The sequence below is a fragment of the Echinops telfairi genome, unplaced genomic scaffold (assembly GCF_000313985.2).
Source record: "Echinops telfairi isolate 266 unplaced genomic scaffold, ASM31398v2 ScPeMD7_7427;HRSCAF=8465, whole genome shotgun sequence".
NCBI classification, from domain to species: Eukaryota; Metazoa; Chordata; class Mammalia; order Afrosoricida; family Tenrecidae; genus Echinops; species Echinops telfairi.
Genome location: NW_022111327.1, coordinates 13,328,453 through 13,339,046, shown reverse-complemented (window position 1 = coordinate 13,339,046; position 10,594 = coordinate 13,328,453). Strand labels below are relative to the sequence as shown.

General features: G+C 46.7%; 1 long non-coding RNA gene and 1 other non-coding gene across 3 annotated transcripts; both read right to left on the bottom strand.

The window, feature by feature from the left end:
* Positions 1-2,706: 2,706 nt before the first annotated feature.
* On the bottom strand, positions 2,707-5,561 carry LOC123522646. 2 transcript variants are annotated; one of them, XR_006680884.1, is made up of 4 exons: positions 5,463-5,477; positions 4,921-4,973; positions 4,233-4,336; positions 2,707-2,924 (listed from the first exon to the last, which is right to left on the bottom strand). It is a non-coding gene; the product is annotated as an uncharacterized LOC123522646 (long non-coding RNA). The 2 variants fall into 2 exon arrangements; XR_006680883.1 differs by lacking the exon at positions 4,921-4,973 and having other exon boundaries at positions 5,463-5,561.
* On the bottom strand, positions 3,142-3,272 carry LOC115872631. Its single transcript, XR_004047965.1, has one exon. It is a non-coding gene; the product is annotated as a small nucleolar RNA SNORA69 (small nucleolar RNA).
* Positions 5,562-10,594: the final 5,033 nt, after the last annotated feature.

Genomic DNA, 10,594 nt, shown 5'->3' with positions numbered 1-10,594 from the left:
CATTCACTTTGGGAAATCTTCAGTCTCACAAGCTTCCATTCTGCCTTCCTCCACCAGGAAGCACGATCCAGTCCAACTCCCATCCCAGATGAAGGATTGGACGAGGAGTGCTCCGGAGAGCCCACTGGCACCAGAATCCAGGGCCCAGACACCCAACCTCAAAAGCAACCCCTTTCATGAGGCCTACCAACACTGGCAGCCACGCCATTGCTTTCTGTCCATTCTCTAAGGGCTGGCGATGGCTGGGCTCTGCTAGTGATGCAGGTGGGGAGTTAGTCTTCTAGAAACATCACGTAACTAGGCATCTAGTTGGTGGAGTTTCAGTTTGCTCTAGGGGACCCGGGTTATAACAGCCCCCTCAATAGTAAGCTTGTACATGCTTCAGGAAGCATAAAAGGGGAAGCCAGCAGACCATTTAAATAAGCATGCTTGGGAACTGCTAATTATCTCCTGGACTGGCTGAAAAATCTGCTAATTATTCAGGATGCAGGAAGGGGGCATTTGGATAAGCAAAGGCTAAAGTCTTAAGGGGTACTGGTCTGACAGCCCCTGGAGTAAGCAAGCTATCAATTGATGGTCTGATAATCCCTTGGGGAAATGTAAACTGTTTCCTGTGAAACTTGCTCCCTTTGTCCCATAGCATGAAGATCTTCTGATGTTTGTCAAACTTGTTAACTATGCCCGCTGAACTGCCAGGAAGTCTGGGGCAGATGCGGGTAACCAGGTTCTCACTGGATCTTGGTAACCAACCCAGAAGCAGAAACCTGGCTGTCTGCCTTCTGTCAAGTGCTTACAGGAATGCTTTTGGCCCTACAGTGACAGGCTCTCCCAGACCCCTTGCCGCTGACTACAGTAGTTGTGTGACCTTGATCTAAAAATCATTTAGCCTCCCTGGACTCACTGGCGAAGAGCCCTGGTGGTGTAGTGGGTTCAGCTTTGGGCTGCTAACCAGGTCAGCAGTTCAAAACTACCAGCTGCTCCTCCAAAGACAAGGCTTTCTACTCCCGCAGAGGCGGTTGTCTCAGAAACCCACAGATCCGAGTCAGGATGGAGTCAAGAGGTTTTTGTGTTGTGACTCAGTAGGGAGGCCAGTTGTTTCTCAGACTCAACAGCTACACCTCTCCTTAACATGACTGCTGATTCTCAAGTCCTTCTGCCTTGGAGCTGAACATTTGTAATAGGTTTTAACAGTCACCACCTATTATTTACAGCAGCAGCCGTTTTTAGATGTGAAGGCGATATGATACAATGGAGCAGCTTGCCAACAGATGTGCTCTAAATATCCTTCCCAAGCTTCCGGTTGGCTGATACGATGGCTTCCCTCAAGGTACCGGTGAGCAGACTGGCTCCTTTTAAGGCTTGCATTCATGTAAGCAGTTGTACCAGCCCCAGCACATGCACACACAGCACAGAAGAGTCGATGCCTGTAAAATCAGTCGTTCTCAACTGTCCTAATGCCTCGACCCTGTAATACAGTTCATGTGGTGGTGAGCCCCAACTATAAAATTATCTTTGTTGCTACTTCATAACTGTCATTTTGCTACTGTTATGAATTGGGCGACCCCTGTGAAAGTCATTTGACCCCTATAGGGGTCAAGACCCACAGGTTGAGAACTGCTGCCTTAAATGAAACAGATGGCAAATATTGCATACACAATGTACTGCTGGGACAGACAAACTGTTATGGAACAAATACAGCTAAAATGCTCCTGAGGAAGGGAGAATGACAAGACTTGGTCTCACCTACTTTGGAAAATTGATCAGGAGGGACCAGCCTCTGGAGAACATCTTACTTGGTAGAGGGGTCAGACCCTCAAGCAGATGGATTGACAAGGGGCTATAACAGTGGGCTCAGGTCCAGCGAGACTGAGGATGATCTAAGACTGGGCAGGGTGGTCCTGTTGCATGGGTCAGTCAGCACCCAGCATGCCTTGCCACTTACACTCTATTATCAAGCTGCATCCCATGAGCTGGATGGAGAGCGACCGCCAAATCAGATCCCGACTGCTTTTGCTGCAGTTTGAACCCTAATTACAAAAGGTCCATTAGGGAACTTTCCCCATAGATCTTTACAATGGTTTATGTCTGGGGTCTATTAGCACTTTCTGATGGGGCTTTCTACAGTCTAGGAAGCCCATAGCATCAGTTCTACTCTGTCCTATGAGCTACTGTCCTATAAGGTCACTGAGTTGGCAGTGAGTTTGGTTTCCATTAGATACTACTTGCAATACCATCCAATACTGTCAACATCAGGGCCAACTCTATTTTTCTAATGAGGTGGGCTCCTGGTGGCCAAGGCCAGCAGTTTAAGGGAGAAAGATGAGGCAGACTGCTACAGCCTTAGAAAACCACAGGCTTCCTACTGTCCTGGTCACCCAGATGGAATTGACTGGATGGTAGTAGAGTTGGGTCCACTAGGCTCACACTACTGTTAGCTACCATCAAGTTGAGTCCAGCCCAGCAGCAACCCCCTGTGGGTCAGAATAGAATTGTTCCCCATGGGGGTTTTAGGGTGGTGACCTAGAAGTTGTGCCCAATTTGTGTCATCCAAGGCACTTCTGGATGGGTGTCACAATTAAAGAAAATGTCCGAACCCAGCCCTCCCAGAACATTTCTATCATTGGCAACTAAGCTCTAGTGTGCACAGGGCTGCTAGACCATCTGGCTCTGGAGTTTATTTATTGAGAACAAATGGGAAAACAACAGTTCAAACCAAAAGCCTTACATTATTTATTGTTAGACTTGATGAGGAAGCAAAAAACGAATAAATCAGATTTGCCAATAAAAGATCATTTGATCAGATGGGGACGAAAGTCTTAATGCAACACAACATGATTTGAGACTGGGAAAATGCGGTCATGCGTGCCATCCCTCCTTACAGACCCAGCTTGGTTCTTCTCCAATGTCTTCTCTTGGAGTTGTACCTACACAGAGGGAAATAGCTCGTTACAAAGTCAGCCCCAACTCCATTACCCGCTAACAACTTGGATCCATTCAGACACAGGGCCTTGATTCTAACCCCCCCCTTTCCTTTTTAGAGGACAGCAAAATGGAAGCTCCCCAAGTTCCTACCCAATTTTCATATAGCTCAACCCCTCCACCCCCAGAGCAATAGCTGGCCAGGAGCTACTGTCAAGTCATAATTGTACATGCTAACCGGTCATGATCTCACCTGAAGAGGCAAAACCAGAGCCGGCCAACATGGCTTTTTCTCTCAGCAGGATAATGGCAGTACTTCCACAAACTGAAGTACTGTAATTGCAGCCTGCTTTCAATACAAATCACCTTTCCAGCTCGGAGCCCACCCTAAGCCAAGGGCCCTTGGATAAGTCACACCAGGCCACGCCAGCCAGACTGGGCTGGGCTTCCAGGTAGTGCCTGCATTCCTTATAACCACCTAGCAAGGGACTTCCCAGCAGATGGGGCAACTGATGTCCAGGCTGAGAGCAAGAGAAAAAAAAGGGGGGGGGGCAGGCACAAAGGTTCTGCTCCAGAGCTAGGAGTCCTGATGGCACAGTGATTGCACACTGATCTGCTTACTGCAAGGCCAGCAGTTTGAAACCATCAGCTGCCCTTCAAAGATGAACCTTCTACTTCTAGAAAGAGTTAGTCTCAGAAACATGGGCAACCCTACCCTGTCCTATAGGGTTGTCACGAGTCAGCATCGACTCAATGGCAGTGAGTCGCTATGGAGAACCACGATGCTCTCTCTCAACAGCAACTTATAGATCAGTCGCTCTCAACCTTCCCAATGCTGCGACCCTTTAATGCAGTTCCTCATGTGGTGGTGACCCCACACATAAAATTATTTTTGTTGCTACTTCATAACTAATTTTGCTACTGTTATGAATCAGTGACCTGAGTTTTAAAATCTAGTTTCATCTAAGAGTGAAACAAACACCCCTATACAATACTAGCTGTACTTCGAAAATAACTCTCTGGCAACCTGGCGTCTGGGCAAACTCCCTCAACTGCTGCCCAGGAACATCTTCAAACTTTAAACCAAAAGCATTCGCTGAAGGCCTCTTAGAACCAAGCAATTGTTTATCTTACACACACAAACCCACTCTGCCTTGAACATTATGTTCGATTAAGGACTAGCTCCATGGGAGCAAATCGACAACTAAACAATGTTAGCTCCGAACCTTAGGGAGCAGGGAGTTTTTGTTAACGAGGGGGTTACCACTCAAAAAAAGCCGTACAAGAAGGAAGTGGATTGCGGGTAGCCTTACCTGATTTTATTACCGGTTTTCATTCGAATCCATTGGGGAATGGGCCGATTCTGTTTCTGTTTCTTGGCCAGGAATCTCTTGATCCTAAAAGTCTTATGAGATGACTGGGATGGGAAAGGGAAGGAAGACCCATTTAGAAAGACCACCCAGGTGATCCAATTAACATGCCGTCTGAGGCTGCAATACACACCGAACCGTAACCTCCAGGTGAAGCACAGTGTGCCCTGTGACCCTGCTCTGGCGGCAGTCAGCCCAATCCCCAGCGCAACTAAAAATCACAGCGCAGCAAGGAGTAGTTAGCCTGCTGCTCAGACCACATAGAGGGAAGCGAGTTGCTAGGGCAACTGGTTTCCTGGGAAAAGAGCCGATTTCAGCTACCTGGAACTGCCAATTTTTTGCAATTCCATGAGGCCCAGGGCGCTACTTTGTAAAATGGGGGTTGGTTAACTACTTTCAAGTGCCAGGAAGATTTCTTAGGATGCACCGTAATGTTTAGCCCATCTACTCCGCCCTACTCACCACCTTGGCAATGAATCCCAACCTTTAGGGTCTATTTATAAGACCGGGGGTTTTTTTCCTCTCAGTTTCCCGTTGTGCCTTTTTAAGGAGCCGGGTCGCTCTTCACCCAACTACCTCCTACGCCTCTGGAATACTCTCGGGCAATCTGTGCCAGTAAGCCCTTGCATACCAGGTGCCATGCCGGCGACAAGCCTCCAGCCTATGCTTCTGCCAATTGGTAAGCTACAAAAAGAACAGAGGAGCACATGGTACCCCCACATGCCTGCACCACGCGCGTCCACAAGTGGCCGCTCGGGTTCCAAGACGAAGTGAAAAATGACTAGAAAGTCCCACAACCCTGCGGTTCACTCCTCGGAGCCAAGGTCATTGTTTTCCCTGCCTAAACCCAGCAACCCATCTCCTCCTCTCGTACCCGGCCAAGTCGCACGGTCATGGGGAGCCCGCAGGGAGGCCTCGATTCAGTGATACCCGATGTCTCTCTGGGCCCCGGAATCGCCTTAGGAATTAGGGCCCCCACTTGGGACAGTGCAGAGAAAGGGACAGAAAGTTGGGGAATCCTCCAATCAGCCTGGGCGGCGGCAGTTCCACACTACCACCATACTCGACCTTCTCTTGGGGAAACATAAAAAGGGCCCCCGCACCTCGCCGCCCCGGGATGGTCTCTGGTCGCGGGAACCCGCCACGGAAGCCGATGGGGGCCGATGCACTTACCATGGTGAAGTCGGAGCAACACCACGCTCAGGATGGCAGAGACACTGAGAGAGGGAGAAGAGGGCGGAAGCGCGTTTTAGGACGTGTTCAAGAGGGCGGATCCTGGGAAGTGACGTTAGTTACGGTGCGACTCTGTCTCCAGACTGTGACGCGGTGGGGCCGTGAGAAACTGTGGTCACTCTATGTGACATTGAATTTGCTTTGATTCCGCTGCCACAAATAGATGGCCTCGGGAATTTCTATACGTTTGAGAGGGGTACCCTGTTTGGGTGTAAGTTAGAGGGAATCGTAATAAGTGCAAACGTGTAAGTCCCTCCGGATGCAGAGATAGGACAGAGGCGGGCATAACCCAAAAGAAAGGCAGAGGAGAGAGACGTCACGCTTAACGACGTCGGTCCTGTGCACGGAAGGAAGCGCGGGGAGGGGCACTGTCTGAGATCTCTGGGTAGAATTGACATCCATGTAGCTGCTGCTGCTGCTTTTTTTTAAGTAAATGTGCTGCTGAAGCGAGCACGCCCATGTAACTTCTGAAACTAACACTAGGGGGAATGGAGGGCTTCGTCTTTCTCCAGAAGAACTGCCAGGCCACCAGGGCTTCCGAGCCCAACAATAGCCCTATAAATTGAATAAAAGCACCAGGGAGGAGGAGGAGGAGTACACGCCTTAGAACAGGCAACCATATTAGACCAAAAGAGGTGGATAGTTGCTGAACAAAGCTCAGAAGGAAGGAAGGGGCAGGAAAAGTGAATGGAGGGACCGAAATCAATGTTAGGAAACAAATGTGTGAATTGTGGAATAGAAAACTTATTTGTTCTGTAAACTTTCACCCAAACTACAATAAAAATGAACACCTCCCCCCAAAGAAAACAACACAAAGAACAAAAACAAATCCCCTTCTTGAGGCCTTACAGCGCCCACCCAGAAACATCATATCCCCCTTCCCTGATTCTTTTCCCTCCCACGCACCTGGCCTTTTCTAAGAGCACATCTTTTTCTTATCGACTGCTTTTCTACCCACTGAAATATTAAGCCCCACGAATTGTCAATTCCCCTCACTGATGTAATAATCCCAAAACCTCGGACATAGTTTCCCAAATTTATTTGGCCTCCCATCCCCCTTTCAGAAAAGGAACTACTCAGTTCCCTACTGAAAATGCAAAAATATATATATATTATTGCCCCCAATCCAGGATAAAGTTCATGTGACCTGCTTCTGCACCACCCTCTGGCTCATTCCAGCCCCTCCAAAGGAGTGGGATCACGGTTTGGGGAAACGCTGGCCTTGAACATGAATGGCACATGGCATCCGCTCGAAAAAGCGAATGCATGAATGATGATGGCCTGAATTTAGCGGTGTGTAGATCCGATGGATAAGGAATCTGGAGGTGTTTTTAGAGCTATGACCCTTCACACTCTCTTTTTCAATGTGGTTTTGTTTTTTTTTTTGGTTACAGAATATGTTACAAAGAAAACCATAGTCGATGGAGTTGCACAGCCCCTGCCAGCAAATCAAGTCAGTAACTGTTTCCCATAAAACCCCACCCAGAGACGTGGGGTTTCCCCCTCCCTCCAGTTTTCTTTCCTTGCCCCTCGCCCTGACCACCTTGTAGTCATTACAGTCTTATCCTTTGGAAGGAAAACATTTTTATTTTTTGTTATGATAATGGTGTCACAAAATATTTATCTTTATGGGATTAACTATCTCCGCTAAGCATAATGTGCTCTAATTTTGTCCATGTCTTATGGTGTTTAAAAGACTCATCATTGTTTTTCAATGATACATGATATTCCATTGTATGGATGTACCTGAGTTTATTCTTTCCTCTATGGTCAGGGATTTGATCATTTCCATCTTTTTGCTATTATAGAAATTGCTGCAATAAATATGTGTGCCTATGCCTGTGCTTTGTTGTTTCTTTAGGGTGTATACCAAGGGGCAAGATTGCAGGATCATAAGGTATTTGCGTTTGTTTAAGGAAGCATCATACTGACTTCCATAGTAGTTGTAAAATTCTACAATCCTGAGTCAATCAGGGTGCACCGATGAAACGCAATACTTCCCTGGTTCCTTGAAGCTTCCTCACTCCCCACTATCATGACCCTAGTACTGCCTTTCACTGTGGGCTAGACCAGAGCATGTGGACAAGTTCGAATAAGACATAAGAGCTCACAACACAGAGAATCCAAGAACAGGAATGGGAGTAGCGATACCAGGAGGGCAGGGGGAAGGTGGGGATAGGAAGGGAGGAAGAGGGAACAGATCATGATGATGGACACATAACCACATCCCCCTCTCAGGGGGCTGAACAACAGGAACCGTGGGGGAAGGGAGACAGCAGCCGGTGTAAGGTATGAACATAATAATAATTTATCAAGGTTCCAAGAGGTGGGGGCGTGGAAGAAGGAGGGAAAAAGAGGAGCTGACACCAAGGGCTCAATAGAAAATAGATGTCTAGGAAATAATGATGGCAACATATGTACACACGTGCTTGATACAATTGATGTATTGATTGTTACAAGAGCTGTAAGAGCCCTCAATAAAATATTTTTAAAGAAATTTACAATCCCACCAGCAGTGTGTAAGCATTTCAATCTCTCTACATCTTCTCTAGCAATTAAAAAAATTTTTCTGCGATTATCAGTGAGGTGGCATCTCCTTGTTTTGTCTGTTATTACTGGTGAAGGCAAACATTTTTTTTTTGAGCTTCTGTTTTAGACATTTTTTTAAAATTTATTTATTTATTTAACATTTTATTAGGGGCTCATACAACTGTTATCCCAATCCATACACACATCAATTGTGTAAAGCGCATCCGTACATCGTTTCTCAAAACATCCTCTCTCCATTTAAACCCCCGACATTAGGTCCTCATTTTTCCCCTCCCTCCCCGCTCCCCCCTCCCTCACGAGCCCTTGATAGTTTACAAATGGGTATTTTGTCATATCTTGCCCTGTCCGACGTCTCCCCTCATCCACCCCTCGGTTGTCTGTCCTCCAGGGAGGAGGTCACACACAGCTCCATGCAATCGGTTCCCTCTTTCCTACCCATTCTCCCTTTACCCTCCCTGTTTTGCCACTCACACCACTGGTCCTATAGGGCTCATCCGTCCTGGATTCCCTGTATTTTCAGTTCCTATCTGTACCAGTGTACCTCCTCTGGTCTAGCCTGACTTGCAAGATCGAATTCGAGTCATGGTAGTGGGAGCGGGGAGGAAACCTTTAGGAACTAGAGGAAAGTTGTATTTCTCATCATTGTTACATCGCACCCTGTCTGGCTTGTCTTCTCCCCGAGACCCCTCTGCAAGGGGATCTCCAGTGGCCTACAGTGGGCTTTGGATCTCCACTCCGCACTCCCCCCATCGTTCACTATGGTAAGATTTTTTTGTTCTGATGATGCCTTACACGAAGGCAAACATTTTTTCGCATGCTTGTTGGCCACTTGGATGTCATCTTCAGTAAATTGTCTATTCATACCTTACTTGTGCCCATTTTTTAGTTGGGTTTAATTTGTATTTTAATTAAGGTGTTGTCATTTTCTATAGATTTTTGAAATTAGCCCTTTAGCTCTCAGTGCTAAATCATTTGTCCCAGTCTGTGGATTCTCTTTTAACTCTTTCAATGAGGTGTTTTGATTTGCATAAATGTCATATTTTTAGAAAATCCCAGTACTCTATTTTGTCATGTGAAGGGTGGGCATTTTTCATTGTTTGATAGTGTGTTTATGCCTTGTATTTGGGCCTTTAAGTTTGTTCCTATTTTGTCGTTGATGGTCTTCATTTTTTCAAAATAACTGCCAGTTAATCGATTCCAACTCACAGCAACCTTATAGGATGGTGTAGAACTGCCCCTGTGAGTTTCCAAGACTGTAAAGTCTTTTTTTAAAATTTTTATTTATTTATTTATTTTGACTGTAACTCTTTAGAGGAGGGGAAAGCCTCATCTTTCTCCAGCTGAGCAGCAGCTGATGTTTTGAACCGATGACCTTGCAGTTATTGGGATATGTAACCACTGCACCACCAGGGCTCCTTTTATGGTTCTAAAGTTTATATTTAGGTCTCTACCCAATCTTGAGTTTGTTTTTGTACATGATGTGAGATGTGGGTCCTGTTTCATTCCCTAAACTATCCCTTTTTCACATACCCTGGACATACCTTCCCCAAGTCCTGGCACCCCTTGAACTTTTCCCTCCTTCCCTGAGCATCACTTCTCTCCACCAGAGCAGCTAATCCCTTGTGACTGGAAGCTCTAGGAGGGCAGGGATCATGTTTTGCTGATTACCATATTCTCAGCACACAGTTGGAGGTGCTTTATGTTCAGACATCCATCCTGTCATTATTTCAGATGAAAGAAATCAAGCTCGCAACCGAAGGTGACAATGGAATGTCCTTGCTTTTCTATTGCTTACAACAGATCTATGATTTCTTCTAAATACAAAATTATGATTGATGAGGAAGTAGTCCCCCCACCAACCCTGGCCCTGACCCCAACCTCGAGAGAGCAAAGAGATGAACTGGAGGAGGTGCTGTTGGAAAGGGAAGTCAATCCAATTCCAGCAGGAGGGAAGCTCCTTCCAGTCTCACCAGTTCATCTGGTTTGGGGATTTTCCCCAACAGCCTTAACCCAGTGTTGGACTAGCAAGACAAGTGGAACAACAGGGCCCTGCTGACCTGGAGCAGCCTAGGGTGGCGGTTGAGTAAAGGAGGTAAGCCATGCCAACTCATGACTCATGGTTCAAGTGTCCCTCCTCCTAGTCACATTCTTTCACTTAGGCTTCCTTTTTTTTACCTGCTGTCTGAAACCCACACTCTTGGTTATCACTTTCCTTGGATAGTCATCCTCCCTACCAGAGCTTTTAGCGTCTAAACATGTTGTCAATATTGTCTCATTTCAAGTTAGTACCTTAACACCTATTGTTCCCTGAGTTAGTTTATTGTGCCAACCTGGCTGCTAAACACATGTGGGATTAATTGAAGGGTGGAGGGATAAATGGCTTGGTGAGCTACGCCTTTCTAGTTCATGGGTCTCCTGCTTTGTGATGGTCGCACCAGGGTACAGCTCCCTTATCAGTTCCAGCTGCAGCTTGCAAGGCTGACTTCCTGCAAGACATCCCCAAGGAGAAGCCATATGGACCT